Below are 23,357 nucleotides of genomic sequence, written 5' to 3' on the forward strand. Positions count from 1 at the left end.
GTATGGGTGATTTCAGTGACTCTATGCACCGTTTGCTTCGCTTTGCTAAGCGCCTGTAGCCTAAGCCTTACGGGGATATGAGCCATTGCATTTTTTGCTTGCTTACGAAGGTATGAGCCATTGACAAGGTCACGTGTTTTTTTTACCTCTTGACTAGACGCCGCCATTCTTTACGTTGTATGCGTGATTCCAATGAACGTATGTGCTGTACGCTTGACTTTGCTGAGTGCTTGTAGCCTCGGCATTACGAGAGGGATACCCATTGAATTTTTTGCTTGCTTAAAGGGGTATGGGCCATTGCTAATGATGACAGTTTTTGGACCACTGAACCGGACGATACGTTCATTTCACGGCCATCGGGGGTATGATCCACTTAAGGTTTTCGCCTTAAAAAGGCAAACACGCCAAACAGACATTGATCAATGCCAGTGTGCGTTGCTGGGAGCAGACTACCAGAGTTACGTCTCCATTGCTTGTAGCAGATCAATTTCAGCAGTGCCATTTCTGGATATTGGTCAATATTTCAGCAGCCTATACATCTACAAACCGCGCTATGAAATTAGAATCACTCTGTGGACGAAAATCGACAAACGCCTGTGCTGCTGGACGAGACGGCCGGAATCGATGCGTGGTTAAGCAATACGCTTATGGTATTATGCACTAACGAGGCTAAAGGTATAACTATCACGGAGGAGGGTATAGCTATAGCTGAAACAGGCTTTTTTCTTAAATTATGGGGTTTTACGTGCCAAAACCGTTTTCTGATTACGAGGCACGCCGTAGTGGAGGACTCCGGAAATTTTGACCACCTGGGGTTCTTTAACGTGCACCTAAATCTAAGTACACGGGTGTTTTCGCATTTCGCCCCCATCGAAATGCGGCCGCCGTGGCCGGGATTCGATTCCGCGACCTCGTGCTCAGCAGCCCAACACCATAACCACTGAGCAACCACGGCGGGTGAGACAGGCTTTCAAATATGATATAACCACAACAGTAAGCTTACGAAGCCTTCTGTTGTGTTTTAAGCAAAGAGAAGATTGAGAAAGGGCTAGCAGGAAAACTGAAGTTTTCTAGGTAACAGATAGCAAATGAATCAAAATTGAGGGACACAGCGGATCAAGATGATGGATCGTTTTTGCACGCTTGAAGCTGTTGGAGCTATTATATTAATTATATTTATATATATCGTTACTTAGCAGAGTTAACAATTTAACAGCTGCGGACATCTAATAAACGTTGAAGTGCCCGCTCATCTGTGCGGCCATACAAAGCGATATAAAGCGCTGCGTCCTTGTCGGTATTTCTCTGCTTGTGTCATCATCCCTTTTTGTGCATTAGTTACAAATGAATACAAAACTAAACAATAAAGAAACCGCAGAGCGTGATTTGGTACAATATGTGTTTGCGTTAATAAATGATAACATGAATGTATTGAAGGTTAACAAATATGGACACTTAACCTGCCTGAACCGAACGGCATGAAGTGGAGAAAAGTAATAAAATATTCACCAAATTGTAACATTAAAAATCAGCGCCTTTAACGGTTGCGAGCTGGACACATTGGTCGGTAGCTAATCCCGCATAAAGAAAGCAACAAAATCCCAATAAAGAAAGACGTCAGGCAGGGAGATACGATCTCTCCGATGCTATTCACAGCATGTTTACAGGAGGTATTCAGAGACCTGGATTGGGAAGAATTGGGGATAAGAGTTAATGGAGAATACCTTAGTAACTTGCGATTCGCTGATGATATTGCCTTGCTTAGTACCTCAGGGGACCAACTGCAATGCATGCTCACTGACCTGGAGAGCCAAAGCCGAAGGGTGGGTCTAAAAATTAATCTGCAGAAAACTAAAGTAATGTTTAACAGTCTCGGAAGGGAACAGCAGTTTACAATAGGTAGTGAGGCACTGGAAGTGGTAAGGGAATACATCTACTTAGGACAGGTAGTGACTGCGGATCCGGATCATGAGACTGAAATAATCAGAAGAATAAGAATGGGCTGGGGTGCGTTTGGCAGGCATTCTCAGATCATGAACAGCAGGTTGCCATTATCCCTTAAGAGAAAAGTTTATAACAGCTGTCTCTTACCAGTACTCACGTACGGGGCAGAAACCTGGAGGCTTACGAAAAGGGTTCTACTTAAATTGAGGACGACGCAGCGAGCTATGGAAAGAAGAATGATAGGTATAACGTTAAGGGATAAGAATAGAGCAGACTGGGTGAGGGAACAAACGCGAGTTAATGATATCTTAGTTGAAATCAAGAAAAAGAAATGGACATGGGCAGGACACGTAATGAGGAGGGAAGATAACCGATGGTCATTAAGAGTTACGGAATGGATTCCAAGGGAAGGAAAGCGTAGCAGAGGGCGGCAGAAAGTTAGGTGGGCGGATGAGATTAAGAAGTTTGCAGGGACAACATGGCCACAATTAGTACATGACCGGGGTAGTTGGAGAAGTATGGGAGAGGCCTTTGCCCTGCAGTGGGCATAACCAGGCTGATGATGATGATGAATCCCGCATACCCAACCAGAGAGGAGAGGTTTTGATTGTTTATGTTTATTTCTATCATAAGTAGTTATCTTTTCTTTAGTGTGTGATTACCTACCCATATGAAAAAGCGAGATTGTCGGCAGAAATACTGCCTATTTCATTGCAGTTAATTAACAACAAAATCAGCAAAACTGGCTTGGATTACTGGACATGACTCTATGTGCCAGGCTACAGACGTCATATTGTGGCAGTAGTTCCAGACTTAATGGTAGCAAAGTTCTACCTATCCAATTTCCAGGAAACGATAAAATTTTATGCGAAACAGAACTTGCGAAGGAGTAAAATTACTGTGTATCTCTACTAAAGTTTAGTGTCTCCGTTTCTCAATTCCTCTCAAACGGCTCTTCTCTAAGCTATATGCTATCGCATTTCTTGAAATGCAGCGTCGTGTATCAACAATTAGACGTTTCCAAACAAACCTGTCTGCACCAGAAGCCACACGCCTGCGAGCTGGCCGATCGGTTTAGGCTACCATAGATATAGCATAGCCATGAGGTGCACCCCGACAGAGAGCGCAGAAGTGAAGCAGGGACACAAAGATAAAAATAATATTTGTTTAATACAACAGCGTTTGACAACAGCAGCATGCATTGTTATTACTCTATTGAATCGAAAGGACGTTCCCGGATTTTAGTTTCTGACCTACTACACTGCGCTGATCTAGCAAAAAATATTTTAGTGGTTGTCATAGCAACGGTGCAGTGATTTCCGAATGCCGCCAGCTCTTCTTACAGCTGGGGCCTGATCCCAATGACCTTGACCTTTCATGTTCGGGATCAATCAATTTTATCCCAGGAAATCTACGACCGACTTATTATACAGGCGTCTGCAGACTTGTCGTAGGATCTTCGTGGCATCGCGGTCGAAGGTCACTTGAATAATTGACGCTCTTGACCATTTGGCCGTGAAACTTCACGCTCTTCGTTGCGTGTTCTCGACCTTCGACACACAAGGCGTAGGCGTCCGTTGGCAGCACTGGCTAACGTGCTGCTGGCACGTCACTTCCCGTGGGCGGTGCGATCCAGACTGTCGAATGGCGACACTCTGACTCATGAGCAAAAACGCGGAGAGGGCTCAGCAGGATCCGAGTGTGGGTGTGCGACATTGCGACATGCGCTGCGCCTTTGTCGGCAAATCTTAAGAACTTCTCCTTTTTTTTCTGCTGTGTACATAAAGTGGAGTCAGCCTGCTGTAGTATGACTGCCTGAATACACAGGACAAATGACGGTAAATACGCGGTGCCATAAAACAAAAAGAAAGGAAAAAAATATCAACTAAATTTTTACATGGTGAAAATCCATTGCCTGAAGCTGACTGTTTAAATATGGCGCCGGCACACGGAGGTTCCTTTTACACTTGCACTTTGCATGCATAAGCCACGAAGGAAACATCTTTCTACTTTTTCTTACAGCCGCAAAGCGTTGTGTACGTGTGTACTTTATCGCACGGTGAAAAAGACTAGCTGTGCAAAGTACAAATATTCCAACTGAAAAAAGGCATTCCACATTCAACTGAAAAGACTGCCGGACTACCAAGTGACTTTTTCAGTTCCTTAGGGAAGTTACTCCAAACAGAAATAATACGCCCCAGACGACTGCAAGATACGTTTAGAGAGGTTCACATGATATCGAGAAGACTGCAGTGCTCGTGGAAGGACTTCTCGAAACTCCTGTATAACACTAAAAAGCACTTCCATTAATTCAGGAACATTCGAGTGAAACGGCGATGAAAAATGAAAATGGAAGAATCACATATAGAATGTGTTGGTGCTGTGTTGTGAGTGTATTTTCGGAATGTGTGGTACATGTGTTCTTAAATCTATCTTTTGTTGTTTTTTTTGGGGGGGGGGAATCCCTTTCTCTATTTTGTATGTGTATCCTTTGGGGTTGCAAGCATGCAAGCACGAGCACGCACACACATATGATAGAGATGAAGAAAAGAGGGCCTTGCAGACAAGAAAAAAAAAATCATTTTACATCTGCATTGATAAACATTAAAGACGCTAATATTCTTGCAGATTTTTGCGCACACACAGTTGGCGCTACCCTTCAGTAAAGCATTCAGACAAAGCGTGCATTGCTAAGATTTTAATGTGCTGGCGTGCAATCCGCCCTCTCTGACAAGCGAAACAGAGATCGAAAACAGGATTTCTGGTAGTATGTTGCCTGCCTTGTCTCTCGTAGCATCGTTCTGCTCTGATTAAATTAAATTTCGGGGTATTATACGTGTTTTACCACGATCTCATTATGAGGCACGCCGCCGTGGTAGACTCCAGATTAATTTCAATCCCCTGGGTTTCTTTATGTGCACCAAGTGCATGGTAGACAGACATTTTTGCATTTTGCCCCCATCGAAGTACAGGCGCCGTGGTCGTGATTTCACATCACGCCTTCGGGCTTAGCAGAGCAAAGACACAGCCGCTAAGCCATCACGGCGGGTCGTTTCGTCCTGATGCAACGGTTGTATCATCTATAGTCTGACGTTATATGTCGCAGTGCATCGAGAGTCGTCCCTGTAACTGTGCAGTTATGGCACACGTAGACAAAGGGCAAATGTAATTCCCTGTAAGGCAGTGAGATAATTGGTTTGCGCATTCGTCACGAATGTAAGAAATTCAATGAAGCCATTGTTCCACAGCCGCAAACGATGTGGCGACGACCACAGCACAGAGCCGAGACCAAGGTCTCGCTGCACAACTTTACTTGCGAAAATCGGCGGCTGCACTCAAGCAGATTCTTCCCCGCAGACCCATTCCTAGGAGTCTGCCCGACGAAAAGGCAACACGAATTCGACCTTCGTCGTGGCCGCATGCCTAAGGCAAAAGCGGCGGCCTCTATCATTAGTAGAAAAGTGACGTGCTAGCTTTCTTGAACTTGCGGTTTGATACGCACACTTACTGGTGACATTTGAAGCTTCACATATAAATTTATCATGAGTTTTTTTACGGCGTTCCGACGCTGGCTTCCTACCAACGAGCTGGTGCGCGAAATATCCCGTGCTCTGAGATGACGATCACGTAGCAAGGCTCACCAAATAATGATCAATTCCCAACCCCACTACTATACAGTCATCATTTCTTAATTATTCAGTTCAGTTTCAGTTTATTATTCTTTAAGTACAAGGAATGAATGGGCAAGAGAATATACAAACGATTGCCAGACATGTGGATAACGCGACGTACGTTTCATAAAATAAGTTATGCGACGTATATCCTCCTACAGATTCAACTGCTTACTCTGAGAAACGCCTTTTCTTCGTACAGATATGTTTGGATGAATTCAGGTCATTTATGGCGTTCGCAAGAGATCATGGAATCACGTATGATTTTTATTCTATACTGACTTAATAATTTTAATCACCAGAAACAGTAATTCGATTATGAATATGAGCTAAAAATAACTGGCGCTTCTTTTTCTCCTCTTTGCTGCCATCAAAGAACAATTAGGTAAGATCAGTATGACGATGACACTGCTAGTACAGTTTAAGCACTTCAGTTTCAATCGCTACATGCACAAGACAAGCCGACAGAATTGTGGCAGACCGCTGATTATTTCAAAAATTAAGCGCAAGTCGAAACTTGCGATAACGTCTATCCTCACTAACAGTGCTGTTCTCCTTTAAGACTAACAAGTAACAAAAATAAAGCAGGCAATGTAGCTAATTATTTCCTCATTTTCGAAACTTCCCAGTAAGCGCACGATGCTTTTGAGATCGCTAGAGCAGTATAAAAAAAACTGCCATTTTGGAGTCAGTGCTGATAACAAAAATGTCTACAATAAAGCAAGCGCTTCTGTCAAAAAAAAAAAAAAAAACGATATGCTTCACTTTCGGTAGCAAGTAAGAAACCACACACATTTATAAAAAAGGGAAAAAGAACAACGGCCTAGGGGTGTGGCCAAATGGGGCGGCACTTCCGCAAGAGTGCGGCTTTCCGTGAAATCCGCCCACACGAAGAAAGGCAACATAGTGCGAAAGGAGAAAGTGAGCGTGTCGTTGAGTGTCGCCTTGGGAAAATACAAAAAAAAAATATGTCAGAGAAACAGGCGTGACAGAGGAAGAAAAATGTGAGCCTGGCACCTAAAGTACGAGAATAAAACCACGGCACATGAAACATGTTCAGTCTACGAAGACCACGCCGCGAACAAATACAGAGAGTGCCAGTGAGAATAAAAAAGAGAGGCAGCTAATGCCTCACCCTACGCCAATGCTCTATCGCAGGTGGGCGAAGTCCGTGTTTCCCTTTCACCTTGGTGAAAAAGAAGAGAGTGCAACGAAGATGGAAGGGGTTCGAGTTTCACGCGTTTCAATTTGTTTCTTTGAGCGTTGGTGGGGATACGTTATTGAATGGAAAGCTGCCATTTCCGGTCCTAACCAAGTAAGCTAGAGTACCGGCGTGCCCTTATTTTCGGCGGAGACCCAATAGCTTTTGGAAAATCGAATAGCGGAGCGACGTGCTCGCTTCTTCGCAGCTTTTCAGTTTGCCTTGACGGAGAGCGCGCACCGGGTGCACGGTGACGCTTACTTTCTTGTCTCCGAGAGCACGACTCGGTACCAGAATTGAAGTTTGGTTTTGTGCCGTTTTACTTACAGAACAAGCGTCGACTATTGCCTTTGGAATCTTAATGAAGTGAACGTATCAGAAAGGAAAGTGCACCAGGAGATTTACTTCACTCCAATTTCGCAACCAGGCCCCATTTACGGACGTGAAAAAAAAAGAGGAAAAATAGAACAAGAAGGAAAGAAAAGGGTGAAAGTATCAGATCATTCCAAATCGGCAAGCCAAGGATTTGAATTTGCGAACGAACCAGTACAAAGGTGCGACGGAATCTAACAACTAGTACACACAGTAAAAGGTGTCTGACGGGCGTCTAGACCACATGCTAATTTACCAGGCAGGATAATAAAATGTGGCGTTATCTTTGCGTACGATTTCACTGTACAAAGGGCTAATTAATAATAAGTAAGGCATGTGCACAATCAGCGACTTCACGTGACAAAGTCACCGATACCACGGTTTACGCAAATGAAATATGAAACTGCGCTTTTCGGCTCATATTTGCATAAAGCTCTTGAGCTATAATTGCTCGAAAGAGCAAATTTTAGCAATTTCCATGCTTGACATGCATTAGTGAGGGTGAACGGCCTATGGCAAAGAGTACTCACGAACGAATAGCTTCGTGAATTCGGTCTCCGAGTGTCAGTCACTACCGCTGTGATGTTCATGCTGTACTTTTTCAATACGCTAAGGAAATTCCGTAAGAATTATTCCATGAAGTTTAACTTTCCAAAGCAGCACCAGGGCGACGCGTTCAGAAAGAGAAAGGCACGCGTATTGGAATATCTAAGACTGGAGTCCACTCCTCCCAAAGTACTGGTAGCTATCAGATTATCCCGATAGCTCGATCGCTTGCGCTCTTACAGATGGACGTACACATCAGGTTTACTCGTATGCTGTAGATACGCGCATCAGCAGTCAGGTATCTATGTTGTCGTACATAGCACATTACTTGAATACTTATCAGGGTGAATCATGGAATCGAGAAAAGAAGCCATTGAGGCGCTTACAAGGGTGACTGGAACAGGTTTTACTTCGGAACTAACGAACGAGTTTTTTTTTTGCGTATAAGCAACAAAATGTACCACATCGCGACTGCCCGCCATACCTAGACGAATGCCCTTGGACGGCCTGTTACACGCGAGCATTATCGACGTGTTTGTCGCGCATTTCGACGCAGAGCACGGAAAATAGAATCCTTTTATTTACTGCGTCCCACTATGCCGCAATGCAACACTGCAAGAAACGATGTTGACGACCCTGTTTGAGCATGAATAAGGGGATACTTGAAGCCGTGGTGTCGTACTTTGCCGAATTCTGCTTCACCGATGACGCATAGCCCAAATCTTGGCGTTAAAATTCAGAAGTGCTACTGAAGTTCCGCAAGGGTTCATTCCTGAAGTTTAGTTTACCAAAGCAGCACTGGGGGCTTTGGGTGATGCGTTCGGAAAGGTTAACCTAGCCATACAGGAAACTATATGGGTTGTGCTTACTCTGGCTAAGGTCCTCATAGCTATCGGATTGGTTGCACAATCAATTGTATTTTTATACAAGGTATCCCAGCTAACTTTAGCCAAAATTTTAAAATATATGCAAATGCGACTTAGCTGGACAGAACAAAGGCAATGTTGTTTGCCGTCGCTTGGAGGTATTCAAACTATCTTTTTTTTTCATTCCATCTGATCAAATAATTAGTCTTAATTATTTAATCAACTTCTCAAATGTTATAACCAGATGAAAAGTGTCAATGACAAAATTGTAGAGCGACATGAAAAACTCCCAATACAGCTTTCTGTTGCTCAATACGTGCTCGATAAAAGTGTTTCTTCCAGCGTAAAAGAAGCACTTTGCGTGTATTCGCCGGATTCTTTCACGCTCGGAAAAACACTTATGTAACACGTATTGAGGAACAGAAAGCTGTATTGGGAATTTTTTATGTCGCTCTACAATTTTGTGATTGACACTTTTGTCATTGACACTAAAGCTGCTTTTATACATACTCGTACATATATTTCTTTCTGCCGAAGATGCCACCCGAGTCCAAGGACTTCGAGCCGACACCTGAGGCCACCACAACAAGAACTGCCGGACCATTCCTTACCAATGTTTCTTCTTCTTCTTCGGTAACGAAGTAACTTCTATGCATCCATATCCGACGTTTGCTTTTGAGCAGTGATTCTAGTCTAACCGACTTGTATTGTTTTAGTTTATTCAAGTTGCTTTTGTTGTCTGTCTGCTTGAGTCATATGTGTATAAAATTGATTGTGAAACGACCAGAGGAGCACTATCATTTATTCCCCCGTATTATTAGCCTTCTATTCAAGGAAATTATTAATTTAATTAATTATGGGGTTTTACTTGCCAAAACTACTTTCTGATTATGAGGCACGCCGTAGTGGGGGACTCCGGAAATTTGGACCACCTGGGGTTCTTTAACGTACACCTAAATCTAAGTACACGGGTGTTTTCGCATTTCGCCCCCATCGAAATGCGGTCGCCGTGGCCGGGATTCGATCCCGCGACCTCGTGCTCAGCAGCCCAACACCATAGCCACTGAGCAACCACGGCGGGTAAGGAAATTATTTCCTGCATTGGTTAGTGTACGTGTAAAGAATGTATACCTTTAAAGTACACAGCTCTAAGAAACGAAAAAGAAGGCATGAACCTTGATTATATGTTCAAGAGGTTATTTCATGTCTTTTTATTTCCCAGCGAAGAAGTGGTTACGGTGATAGACTAAAGTACGGAACTGCAATTCCAGCTGAAATCCCGTTAACTTGATTCAAATAAAAGCACGAGCTATGGGAATCACCTACGTATACAGAACTAGTAAGGAAGCTGAGAAAGTAAAACAACGCCTCCGCAATCGTCGCTCCTTCCACCAGCGGTTCGCTCTTGTGGACAGAATCGTTCCTGGCCGCGCTGTGTACACCCTATATATAGTAGCTCTCACGTGGGGCACAGCTTCGCTACGACTACATTTATTACGGATTCTTTAGTTCTTGCTTCTCAGCAGCCTTCAAACGAAAGCCAGCGTCTAAGGCGGCGTAAGGGCGACCTAATGATGGAAGTAATTTCCGCTGTCTGAGCGTGTTGTCGCTCGGAAGGAATGCTCTGAGCAGTCGCCATGCATCGGGTAATGCATCGCACGGTTAGGGATCCGACTATAATGTGCGAGTGGCCGTCAGAGTTCGTATGTTTATTTTTACTCATAATGAACTTTCTGAGATTCAAGCCATTTAGCGCAAGACCAACGAAACACGGAGGCACACGAATAAGGTCTACAGACGGGACGATGCGCATTGTCTTGTGCGTTCGTGTTTTCAGAGGCTTTCTTGTCAATTATTTGCACTGTGATGAGTAACCGGGAAGGAAATTAACTGTCTAGCGCATGGCAAGGTACGATTCATTGAGTTTAAGATGGTTGTAGTACACCGAATCCCTTAGACTCGCAAAAGAAATTACTGGGAACAAACGGGCCAGTGTTATAATAAAATGGCCCGCGAACACAACTTGAACGCGAATAGTCGGACCGGTGCGCATCCAGCCGACATTTTAGGAAGTATCAGAACCCGCCATTTGTGAAGTTGTAAACAAAGTTCCTGATAAAATCCCACAATAAACTGGAGAACTAAATAATAGGTACTTACTTTATCAATCAGGTAGGGGGACACTTGCACAAATGCATAGCTTAAGTAGCCCTCCAGGATAAAGATGTGTTATGACTTGTCATTCTAAAGATTATGTGGTTTTACATCACAAAACCACGCCGTAGTGGGGGACTCCGGATTAGTTTTGAACACCTGGAGTTCTTTAACGTGCACATAAATCTAAGTACGTGGTAGTGTTTGCATTTCACCCCAATCGAAATATGGTCGCCGTGGTCGGGATTTGATTCCGCAAATCCGCGATATTTAGTGTTGCGCTGAGTAGCGCAACACCAAATACACTAAGCAACCACGGAGGGTTACGACTTAAAATTATTCAAACACTGATTAAGTGTGGTGCGTGACTCATGAATCGCCTATTTAGGAGCGGCATGGCGTTGGCTGGCCTGCCACGTTGGTTTCAGGGCACCGTAGAATGCCCCAGCTAACCGCATGGGACTTAGTATCATATTATCTATATGCAAGAAATACTCTTGACATGCATGTATCAAATCATTTCGACAGTGCGAAGAAGTGAATGTATTAGAATTTCCAGGGGATATACCACTCCTTGCTACGCAAGGCCAGGGAAAGGAACGAAGGGTAGGATAAATAATGTAAACGGTGCTATGTTATATGCATCATTATGCATCTCTATGAGTAAAATGAGAGCAAGGCAAAAGTGGGAGCCAACGTTTCGACAAGTATACTTGTCTTCTTCAAGTGGTAGACAAGTTCACCTGTCGAAACGCTAGCTTCCGCTTTTACCTTGTCCTCGTTTTGCTCTGCGTGTTGAATTCACATCTATCGCCTGCCCCGTGCTTTCCCTCAATCATACATCTCTGTGTAAAATAAACATTGAGCACTACGCGTGCGAATTTCGATGACACAGTTTTGAGACATATCAGATAATCTACATATGAAGCATCTGGACCTTAAACACTGGACGGCAGCTGATGTTGCGTGGTATCTGGTATTTTATAAAGAGTTTCGGCTCTCCAGAGTGACAACTTCCGTCACAGTGATGGGTGAGGCAGTTACCAATTAGGTAAAAATGTTGCGGCAGCCACTGAAAGATTATGCCATGTCTTCTATCAACAACGGAATGACAAATTGTGTTTACTTGGGACACCAATTTAACTTGATATCCAGGTTGTAAACTTCGCACGCTTTGAAGGGCTGCCTTAAGGTCGCAACATATTGCCCATAAGTAAGGTGTTTTGTCTCCCGATATGTTCGCAGCGGCACCATGAGCGATGAGTTCGGAAAACGTAGATATCGTGACGTGTGAAGTCTTAAACTTGTTGACGACCAAGCGAGATGGGATAAAGTTTATCAAGAGCAGACGCTGACACTAATCTTCACTATTTCCCTCTCGTTATCACCTTGAGTCAACGGAGTTCTCCGCAGAACACCAACCATAGCTTGCATATCCTCGATGCATAACAACAACTGCGGTTAGCAACAAATCTTCCAAAACATGACGCAACGTAACTGTGTCAGCTGTGGGTTAAATTAGCATTCTCTAACTCGTACCGCTATGGCATTAGTATGACTATTTCTCCCATGCACACCAAGTGCAGATGTGAAGGGAACATCGAGCCTCTCCTGCGGCTCTGTCCCCGATTCCACAGACAACACCACACTCTCCAGTATACCTTGAGTAGACTTGCCAATCGGCTTTTTACAGAAGCAAAGGAATTGGTAACATTGCCTCACAACTCACCAGCCAAGAAAGCCACACGAGTTATATTACAGTACGCGAAAGCCGCATACTTAAGTGCCCTATAGTAAATGCGCTGCATTATGTTTACTGCCCGTGAATGATCAGGACTAATGTCCTTTCTATTACTCCTCCCTCACCCTCCCCACGTGTACCGTAGCAAACTAGAACATGTCTAGTTAACCTCCCAGCCTTTCTTCTCCTCCCTCTCTCTCTACCACTCAGTCTCTTTTTACTTTTCTACACAAGTTACTGGATAGCTTTGTTTTATTCCGGCACATATACAGAAAGCTTTAAGATTTAAGGCTGGAAGCTTTAAGACTGGAATGCCTCTTGTGTGTGTGCCTCCATGTGTGCGTGTTTTTTTTAACGTTTTCCTCTCTGCCCTCTTTCTAACCCCTATCTCCCATCCCCAGTGTAGGGTAGCAAACCGAAGACTGATATCTGGTTAACCTCCCTGCCTTTCCTCTTTATCTCTCTCTCTCTCTCATACTGCCGCGTACCTGCGTTGCATTCTCTATTCCGGTGATTGTTTAGTCTATCTTTATGTAATTTATCGTTGATCATTCATACTCTACATAAAAGAAAAAAAAAAAAACCCATCGAGTTCTTGTGACTCTGCAATTTCGATTTCATCAAAATTAAGTGATCAGATTAACGTAGGCAGCCATCGCTCAGTTTGACGAACAAAAAAATAAAGAAACGAACAGAGCGCCGACTCTTTCAAAGAAGACACGAATAGAGAAGCTGCTTGTTTCCGAGAGTAGATGTAAAGCAGGAGAGCGTGACTGACACGCTGTGCCTTTGGAGAATTCTTATATTGAATGTCAGTGATGCAGATAAGACAAGAAGTGACATTTTATTTTGCCGATGTATACTACTGCATGCGCGTCATTGTGAAGGAAAAAAACCAACTCGACTGCGAACGCTTGAGCCATCGAGTGTAATAGAAGAAGAGCGACATAGATGTCAAGGAATATTTCTGGGAAACAGCATGTCCCACTCGCTTGCATTATTACGTCGGTGATACCCAGCGTTTGAATGAATACTGCAACTCCTTGACGGCCATAGTTAGTTTTTCTTTTACTGTCGCTAAGAAAGCGGCTGTTCTGAGATGCAATAACCGGGTGAAACGCGAAAGGCCCTTACAATGCAGACAATATTTTTCATTCTTTGTTTATCCAGCCTGTGACCCTGAGAGTCCCACACAACGAAAATGAAGATGCGACGTGCTTTGTGTGCAAGCATGTCTCTTTTGCATTGCGTGTCCTAGCAATCTTCGTCGTCAGAAACAACGTCAGGACGCTTGCGATATGTCATCATCGTTGTCGCGGCCACGTCAGAGAGACGCTTTATGCCTTTCTTCTGTCCAAGGCAACGTTGTCTGCTCTCGTGTTGTATAAAAACGACAGTGCAATACTTCTACAGTGTTGCCATCAAAACCTGCTGTGAATTACTTCACTGAATGACATCATTACTACCAAACAACAGAACTGTTTACATTGAAAAACCGCGAACTTGGCACGGTTTTTATTATTTTCGTACATATTTCGAAAGAAAAGCATTAAAATGTAACCTTCCTGTATTGCTAAAGAAATTTAGCAATTTCAGTAATGTCACGCGTGTTCAACTTGAAATGCATTTGATTAACACGTGTTATTTAGGATGTAAACTAGATGCAAGCATTCCAGTACAATACTGCTTACATTTTAGCGTATTACATTATGGGAAATTGTTAGCAGTCATATGCATCGTTCTTTTTACTCCATCGACATGTATGTATGTATGTATGTATGTATGTATGTATGTATGTATGTATGTATGTATGTATGTATGTATGTATGTATGTATGTATGTATGTATGTATGTATGTATGTATGTATGTATGTATGTATGTATGTATGTATGTATGTATGTATGTATGTATGTATGTATGTATGTATGTATGTATGTATGTATGTATGTATGTATGTACAGTCGGCCGATTATTTTTATGCGATTAATTATGCGATTTTTACAGTTACGTAGATGGTGAAAAACATCTTTTCAGCTGAATATTGAGAATCTTGAATGTGTTACCAGAATGCGCGAAAAGAAGCCAACTCCTGTCGTTATTTCTCCCTGCACGCGTATTTGCATGTCCGGAAAACTGACGGGTGACAAGCAACGACACCTTCACTATAACGAGCACATGTCGCGAAGTTGGCATGAATTCCTGCAGAGCGTTCGCATCTGAATGGCCATCGTGTTCCTCGTTGGGATTCATGTTGCAGCGCTTTGCTATAGGAGGTCGTGGTATCGTATACTGAACTCAGCCGCTCCGTTGAAGACTCACCATTCCTTTGCATGTGCTTGTGTTGCCAGCTGTCTTCCCGGCGCTTGCGGCGTCCACAAGGCAGGTGGACGCGCATGGGTGAATGCAATTGCTAGTTTGTTTCGAGTGATGCTCTGACACCATGCAGCGAGGAGAACTGCAAGCTTCCGTGTATCCGACGACAGTATCACCTCGACTATAGTCCATGTGAGCTTTCTTGCGTCAGTTTTATAATTATTTTAGCATTATGCAGTTGTTATCACCAAACTGTTTATTTTTGCGTTCCGCAAAAAAAGAAAAGACAGTTTCGTTAGAAGGGCCAAGCCTTTACAGCGAAAGCAAGGTTCAGGCTTGCGCTTGAGTTCCTCGGACACGTTCGCGCGACGTAGCATTCAAGGCAAATCCTGTTGTGCAGAAGGAACAGCGCCCCGACAGCTACTAGGCGTCTCAAAACGCTGGCAGAATGAGGAGCTTCGCTAGTGGCGTTGGAGGCGTTGCAACTCGATGGTGGACGAGATGAAGCGGATGGGAAACTGTAGCCAATAGTCAGCGCCGAGTGAAATAATAAACAAGTCTAGCTTTACGTTTATCTGCTAAGAACCAAACTCACACACAACAAATGAGTAGGAAATCAAGCGTGTGCTATTTTTCGAGCGTACAACGCTCCTGCTGCAGCAGCGAAATGCACAACCAGGGTCCTTTAATACTTTTCTGGCAGAACGCTGCCCTTGTTCCACCACCGAGCCGATTTAACGTAGCGTTGATTTTGTGTCCATTTCACTCCGTGGATTTTTAACTTCATGTCGCCGAAAATCCAGTGTCGGTGTCCCGCGTTGTCGGTGTTCCGTGTTCCTAACCATACATAACCAACCACTCTTCTATCACCAAAGTTCCTTATACTTTCTCTTTCATTGTTTAGAAAGTTATTCATCGGCATTTTGAGAATGCCAGCCAACAAACAAATGTCATCAACAGAGGAAAAAAAAAAAAAACACGAACGGCGGGTACCTTTTATGCTAGATCTTAGACTGAAATAATAAAAGTGTGAAACAATAACAGGCGATTGGCCCACGGAAGAGGCCGCGTTTCAACCAGAAAGCTCACCTTCGTGCATAGCGTTCGCCCCCAGCGTTTCCCGTTAAACATTACTGTTGCATAAGCTGCAGTTGCCGGGAAGCGTAAAAAGCAGACAGGGATCTTTGAATGCTATTACGTTCCACCCTCTAAACTTTTCGTCTGCAATATATGATATTATCGCCACTCCTGCTAAAGCCCAACATTGGCTACAGTATGTAAAAATTTACCAGTCACCTAAGTATACCATCACGTGATTTGAACGCGAAAGCATGTTGAGTTCTCTAATTGGTTACGTCCATGATACGTGACGTCATACATCGTTACGTCCCCCTCACAACACCACCTGCATCCGCCTTAATCTACCTTGCTCTAATTTGTACCAACCTTAATTCACCCTAATCCAATTTAATAAACCTGAATCCACCTTGCTCTAGTTTGTACCAACCGTAATCCACTTTAATCAACCTTGATCCCATTTAATTCACCTTCATTAACTTTTCTTCACCTTAATTCGCTTCGCTCCACCTAAATCACCTTGCTCTAACGTAGCAGCCAGTTGGCTGTGACGTGAAGTGTGCAGCGTCGCATAGATTAGGCACATATTTAGTCAGTCAGAGCCGTGGAGCCACCATGGTGTCGGGGAAGCGTGCTCATCTCGAACCTGGAGGCCCGGGCTCGATTCCCAGCCAGATCCAAATTCACCAAATTTTGTTTTCCAAGCCATTAATTTACTTTGTTTACATGAACGTCCATGAAAAATTTCACGTCAATCCAAGCACTTTTTGATGTGTTTAAGCTCTGTACACCTTCGGGCAGATTTTTTCAACCATCGCTCAACCAAGCCGGATTTTTTTTTTTTGCCTCACGGGACGTATAATGCTTTCTCAGTTAAATGGGTAAATAATAAAATTAGTAAATTATACAGACATACGCACTCCACGTCTTTGGAGACCTAACCGTCCACACACGAGCCGCGCTTGTATTGTCAGTGGGACAGCACGACAACGATGGCGGTGTCGGCGACGGCGTAAACGCACCTCGACTGTTCGTATCATAGCTATCGCGATAAAACCCGTCTAAAGCACAGTGAATTTGAAGATCAAGAGTTCGGTGGTTTCGAAGGGATGATATTCTTGTTCAACGGTAACTGACTGGTTGTCGCCAGCGATTACTGTATGCTGTGTGTGAGAGGATATTTACCTATATAAATTTGGATGCTAAGTTTCACTGCATTTGCTTATTAGTTACTGCGATAGATTTCCCTGCTCCCTGGTAAGCAGATTGTTCTTGTTACTTGCTATAATCGCATCTGTTAGCGCGCTGTACAAACACTATAAGAGCAGAAAGTTCTGGGCTAGTTCTCCCAGAGTAACTCGGCGCCGCAGTCCATATATGTGCTTCCCAAGTACCTAACGTATACAGGCCCACATAGAAGGCTTTGAGAACTTTGCACGTTCCTGCTGGAATGTGTGTTCATATGTTCTTCCCTTTTCTTCGTTTTCTTTCTATCTTACCCTTTCCCTCCGGGCAAGGTAGTTAACCAGAACGATACGTGATTAGCGTCTGTGCGTTTCCGTCCATCTCTCTATCATGAATAATATTTGATAATCTCATTCTTATACATTGTACTAAACAACCATCAATCTCTAAGGGAACATGCTTTAGCTGTAAAAATAGCTAAACAACCATATTGCAGAACATCAGGAATGGTCGTCGGCTCACACTCACCGACGATGGTCACAGTTCAGGATTGCGCAAGCTCAGGAATGTGCTTACCTGCAAATAGAAAGCAAAAAATTGATTACATTTACAATATCTAAGATAAAATTATATCATGCACCAACACCCGCTTGCATGAATCAAATGGCAGCTACATTGCTCCCATTTATATTCTGCAGCAAGATTTAGATCAGCAGCACTTAGATCCACGTACATAAAAAAAAAAATTCAAGCCTTAGATTGCCTGATTAGCCAAGAAAAACATTTGTTTGCACATTTCGACATCCGAGAAGCGTGCGGTCGTACAGACGTGAAATAGAGCCAGAACATCTGCAGACTCAATTAAACATCAGCAAAACAATAACCTTAGCATGCCAAGTTAGTTTAACAATGCCGCGCAAAGGATGCAATCGCTTTGCCCAATAGGACAACATGATACAGTGGTAGGCGCATAATGTTCTTTTAAAGTGGGTAGAATAACAAAAAAAGAAAACGTGGATCCGTGCAGGGAAAAATTTAGCGGATTTCACTGCGTGAAAAAGAAAATCACCAGTAGAGAAGAAGTGCGGAAAGTGAGGGAGCTTGGGGTAAGCACAATCAAGCGTGTCGCTACATGACTGGTTCTTATGCTAGTCGTGAATACGAGGCAGCAGCATTATCAATCGTCGAGTACGTGGGCACTGCACTGTTAGCATTGCCTGGAGCACAGTTTTGGAAACAACGACGATATAGCAGGAAGGCGTCGCCAGAGGCCATAACTACATCTGTGTATTCTTTGACCTTTTTAATGCGTTCACTGTTATGCGAAAAAGAACAAAAGAGGGAAAAAAATGAATCGAGGACGAGCATCGCAATTTGTCGCGTAAAGTACAAAATACGATTATTTTACCCAATTCAAGCAAGATGGCTTCCCAAAGAACGCGGTTACAAAGCACCGGCGCTAGGCTAACGTTTTTCAGTGTCGCGGGGCAGCAATTAGAACCTTCAAAGCAGCCGTTGTATAAATAAGGTCTTGCTGAAGAACTAGCACAATGAGTGCTCACTCGCGCTAGGCCGACCTTAGCTAGGATTCAGTGACGGGCTCGCTGGTTCATAAATTGATGAAAGAAATAGGGTTAGCAGACGAGAAAAAGCGAAATGGGCACACAGACACGGTGCTGACTAACAACCGTGACCAAATGTTAGCAGGATTAACACAGACCGGTTGCTTCCAGTTTCGTACCTTTTGTTAAAGCTCTTTTTTTTTTTCGCTCTATGAGTTAGCTTACGTGGAATAAATCTGAGGAAAAATCTATTTCAGAGTTTCGGGATAAGCGTTGAAAATAGTTCTGTTGACTTAGGCTATTCTCGTTTTAAGTGTGAATTGAAACACAGGCCTGCGAGTGCTGGCCGAGTTCATCACTCGCCGCATTCCATTATAGCAGAACGTGCGCATGCGCACTGTCGTTGTGTTGGAATTCAATGAGCTTAGAATACTCGACCATGTAGTACGGGGCGAACGGAGAAACTGTAAAAAAAATAAATAATAACTCGCACTAATTTAATCGAAAATCTCGAAGGGCCGCTCAGCGGCATTGAATTGGATATTCATGCTTTCGCGTTCACACCTCATCAGAAGTGCTTCGGTGTCCTCGTATTTTTTTTTTTATTTATATACACTGCAATACCGACTTGGCGCTTTAGAAAAGTGGAATTACATTTGTTGGTTTTGGGAAATTAGCAAACAACTGTAACAATAAAAGGAATGTAGGGAAGGGAATATGAAATTACATATTTTGGCAATGCAACAGAGTGCTTCACTGGAACCAAGCATAAGAGCATAAAAGAAGTTTAGCACGACATGCGAGGCAAACCATTGCTAGCCGGGTGCAGCAAATGGTTTAGGGATGGTTGTAAAACAGCTTCATTAGTAAGTTTATTCCATTCAGTTATTAGGAAAAGCCTTATACTTAAAGTTGTTATTTCGGGTGGTTAAAGGAGTTATTCTCAAGGCGAGTCTCGGCTTGTGCCATATGCTGTAGAGAAAGAAAATACCTACGAGATGTCTGCCTTATCATAACCTTTAGCAAACTGAAACAAAAATTTCAACCTCAAAACACAATTTCTTTGTGTTAGCGTTGAAGTTGGAAAGCTGATCTCCGTAATAGCGTTCCTTGCCAACATATATATTTGCCTTGACTTGTAAAGAAAGTTCCTACGTCCTAAGAATTAAATGTGTTTTTTAAAACTGTTTTATTCATATTTGCAACTGCAATGTCTCCCAGTCGCTATGCATTAGAAGCGAACATTTCGATTGTCCCTTTTCAAGCATACAGGTGTAGTTATACCTAAAATTTGGGGAAGTTAACCTAAAGGATATGAAGGAAGTTTAAAAGAAATAGATCCTTAGAACTTCGTTTCACTTTTGCGTGTGATGCTGATACTGTACGAAGATAAAATCTGCACACTATTCAGAGAAACCACAAAGTGTTTTCAAAATAGCGTTTGTTAGCAGCGCCTCTGTTTATTTGGTTTCATTCACTGTAATATTCCCGCGTGTGATATTTATGCAATCTTTGGCCCCCAGCAGTCTGTTCATCACTCCAGAAAACTTCCGGTAATGCATTTTACATATGAAGTTAGACAAGCAAAAATAATTATTTTATCTTGCAGTAAGCAGTAGGCAGATGCGCTTGATGTGTTCAGATCTAAACAACGTGTACCATGCGTCGAGTTCATGGGCGCAGCTCTCTTGTCTTACTCAGCCGTAAATTTCAGTTTTTAAATATTCTCTCTGCAGCCAAACTGGTACCAGCTGGAAAGTTTCATTTATTATTAAGCTATTGTAACCTGTCTTGCTGCAAAGGGCTTAACCGGAAGTCTTCAGGGAACTCTGTTTGTAAACGTAAGAAGTGTATATGCAGTCTCTGATGATAGGAATAACAAAAGCTGTATTTCACAGTTTAAAAACGAGGCTTTCTGTTCCGGCCATATCATCGTTTCGCGTGGATTGGTAGTTTCGGTACGGAGGGACCCTTTATACGGCATTCATGCGCCACGGGGGTCAGAGATGGGGGAGTGTATTATGTGTGTCCATCTAGTGAACATGTCCATTTCGTGTGTGTGACCACTTTAATCGTTATCCTGTAATTGATGGCCTGGGTCTAGGCCGCGACGGGGGAACAGAGAGACCCTGTCTCTCGGTAGCTTCCCGGGCTACTGGATGTCCCAGAGTTGGTGCTGAAGATCTGAGCAAGTCAGTGCGCCTCTAGATCATCCGGGGGGACTGCAATTCTCCTCTCGACTAGTTTACGATCCCAGAGTATATGCTCTAGGGTGGCTCCTCTGTCCCATTATTTACATTTGGCATCACGGCATAATTCCGGAAACATGCGGTCAAGATGTACCGTGTTCGTGTAGGTTCTGGTTTGAAGGCACCTCCAGTCCACCGCCTGAAACCTGTCCAATATTGGGCTAGGAAGTGGATATATACACCTCGACTTTCTATAGAATTGAGTAATGTTACTGAATTAAAATCGTCTATCCCTATCTTCCATTCGATCTCCTCCTCTGTCAGAGCCTCCCTCCTCCCCTCCCTTATCGGGCGCGGTTAATGAGTCCTCGCGCAATGCGATGGGAAGACTCATTAAGGTTCGGGGTGGTGGTGGATTCGCACGCTGTATGGGCTGGGAACCAGATGATTTTCTTGTCGAGGAATCCCTCAGATCATATGACTTTAGCTTTACTGTTTGGAATTCTTGCAGCCTCAGCTGATATCCGTCCCCTGGCGTAATTTCGTCTAGCCGATTGAGAGTCGCTAATTATGCATCTATATTTGGGAGAAGCAATAGCCAGAGCTATGGCAACCTCCTCCGCAACCTCAGATACCCTGGTTTTGATAAAGCACATGTGTATGCTTTTTTGCTTTGTATTAATTGCTACTGCTGCAAACGCTTGGTGATTTGAATACTCCACAGCGTCCACGAATAGCGCTTCCTCGTCATGGCCATAGTGTTTGTGTAGAGCTTTAGCTTTGCTCTTTCTCCGGCCCTGATTGAATTCCGGGTGCATATTTTTGGGTAAATTTGGGATTGGAATCCTCCTTCTAATACCTCTAGTCAACGCAACCTTGGGTCCTTGCTGGTTATGGTGATTGATTCGTAATTTATCGAGTATACTTCTGCCATTTCGTCTGCTGGAAAGATCTGGTCGGCTGGGCTGAGGTATGCGTGAGAAAGAGACATGCACGTCCAGCCAATCAGTGCTATAGCAGCAGGAGAAATGGACATAGTGACCGAATACTCCGCCTGTTTAACACTTGAACGTGTGTGCGTGCGAAGGCTACTTACTCTCCGTCTCAATATAAGCTTGCAATGCAGCGAAAGCTGCGAGGTGTTCTCCAAGTCGTACGCAATAAAACGTGCTTCCGTGCTTCGGCGTCAATTAAGCAGAGATATTCAGACGTTTAGTACAGCTACATAAACGTTTGTATGTTTTCTCACGTCATCCATGGGTTTATTTCTTATTGCAATAGCAATTATGCTGGCACGGAAAGCGCATTGGCTCCTTGGGCGCCGTCGTGCTGTCACCGAATTGACGCGCCTGTGAGGCCGGCGCGTAGAGGGTTAGAAGGTTCATAGAGACTCGCCCTGCACTTGAGTACAAAAACGAGGAAACCGAGTTGACGCACGCTCATCCTGCGCTGAGTCAACTCCGCAGCCGAGCCAGAACGGCGTGCTGCTCCTCACGGCTTGCGTGAGCGTTGAGCGGACGAACACTTGCGTTCCTGCTAGGTAGCTGTGTGCACACAACACCTCGGGCTTCTTCGGGCGGTCGGCCTTGTCGCGCGACTGGGGATGATAGTGACCTAAATAAAGGAAGGAGGCCGCCTTCCTCTTCTCTTCTTTCATTCCCCTTTCCCCTCTCCTGTGCAGTGCTGTCGAGGTATGCTGGCAGCGAGAGACAGTTACGGCGCTGTACTTTTAAAGCGAAAGCTTTACTGGCCGTGAACCTGCTATTTCGCCGTGGCCGTGCTCCAAGGAAGCGCATGACGTCACACTGCGTTCATCGTCATACTGCGTTCCTCGTCGTCGCGTTCGCCTCTGCCCGCTTCGCCAGCTGCCTCGCATGCCTGATAACATGTCGGAGGATTGAAAAAGAGAACTCGCGCGCGCCGCAACCACAGTTGAGGCAGCAGTATGGACGGCGACAACTCTGATAAGCAGGAGGAAGCCTGGAATCGACATTGGAACGAGATGAAGAGGAAACGAATCGCCAAGGAAACAGACAAACAGCGCGCCGAACGACTGGCTAAACGCCGCAACATAGCTAGACAACCAGATTAACCTGGACTTGTAATCAAGATTAACCAAGGCTAACCATGCTATGCCTTAACTTTCGTCACGTATATCCTGGCATAGCCGAGCTAAGCCACTGCCAATTTTCTCTTCGGTTTCTTCCCTGTAAAGGTCACTACCACACGCTGGTCTGTGGCAAGACAGTCCAAGTGGAAGAGAGCGTGCACTTCAATCTACAAAAGCTGACAAAGCTTTCCTTCGGCTCGATGTCGTGCACTGATGAGGTGACGAGCAAGCAACGCCGGTGGCGGCGCTCCCCATCACGTGAGCGTTGTGAGACGCCTGGTAGCTGTCGGAGCGCCGTTTCTACAGCGCAGCAGCAGTTGTACTGCGTGCTGCGTCACGCCAGTATGTCACTGCCGCCTATTCTTAGAACACCGTCCGAGAAGCTTCCGCGCACCATTAAACCGTGCTATCGGTTTAAACATGCT

The sequence above is a fragment of the Dermacentor andersoni genome, chromosome 5, assembly GCF_023375885.2.
Source record: "Dermacentor andersoni chromosome 5, qqDerAnde1_hic_scaffold, whole genome shotgun sequence".
Classification (NCBI taxonomy): Eukaryota; Metazoa; Arthropoda; class Arachnida; order Ixodida; family Ixodidae; genus Dermacentor; species Dermacentor andersoni.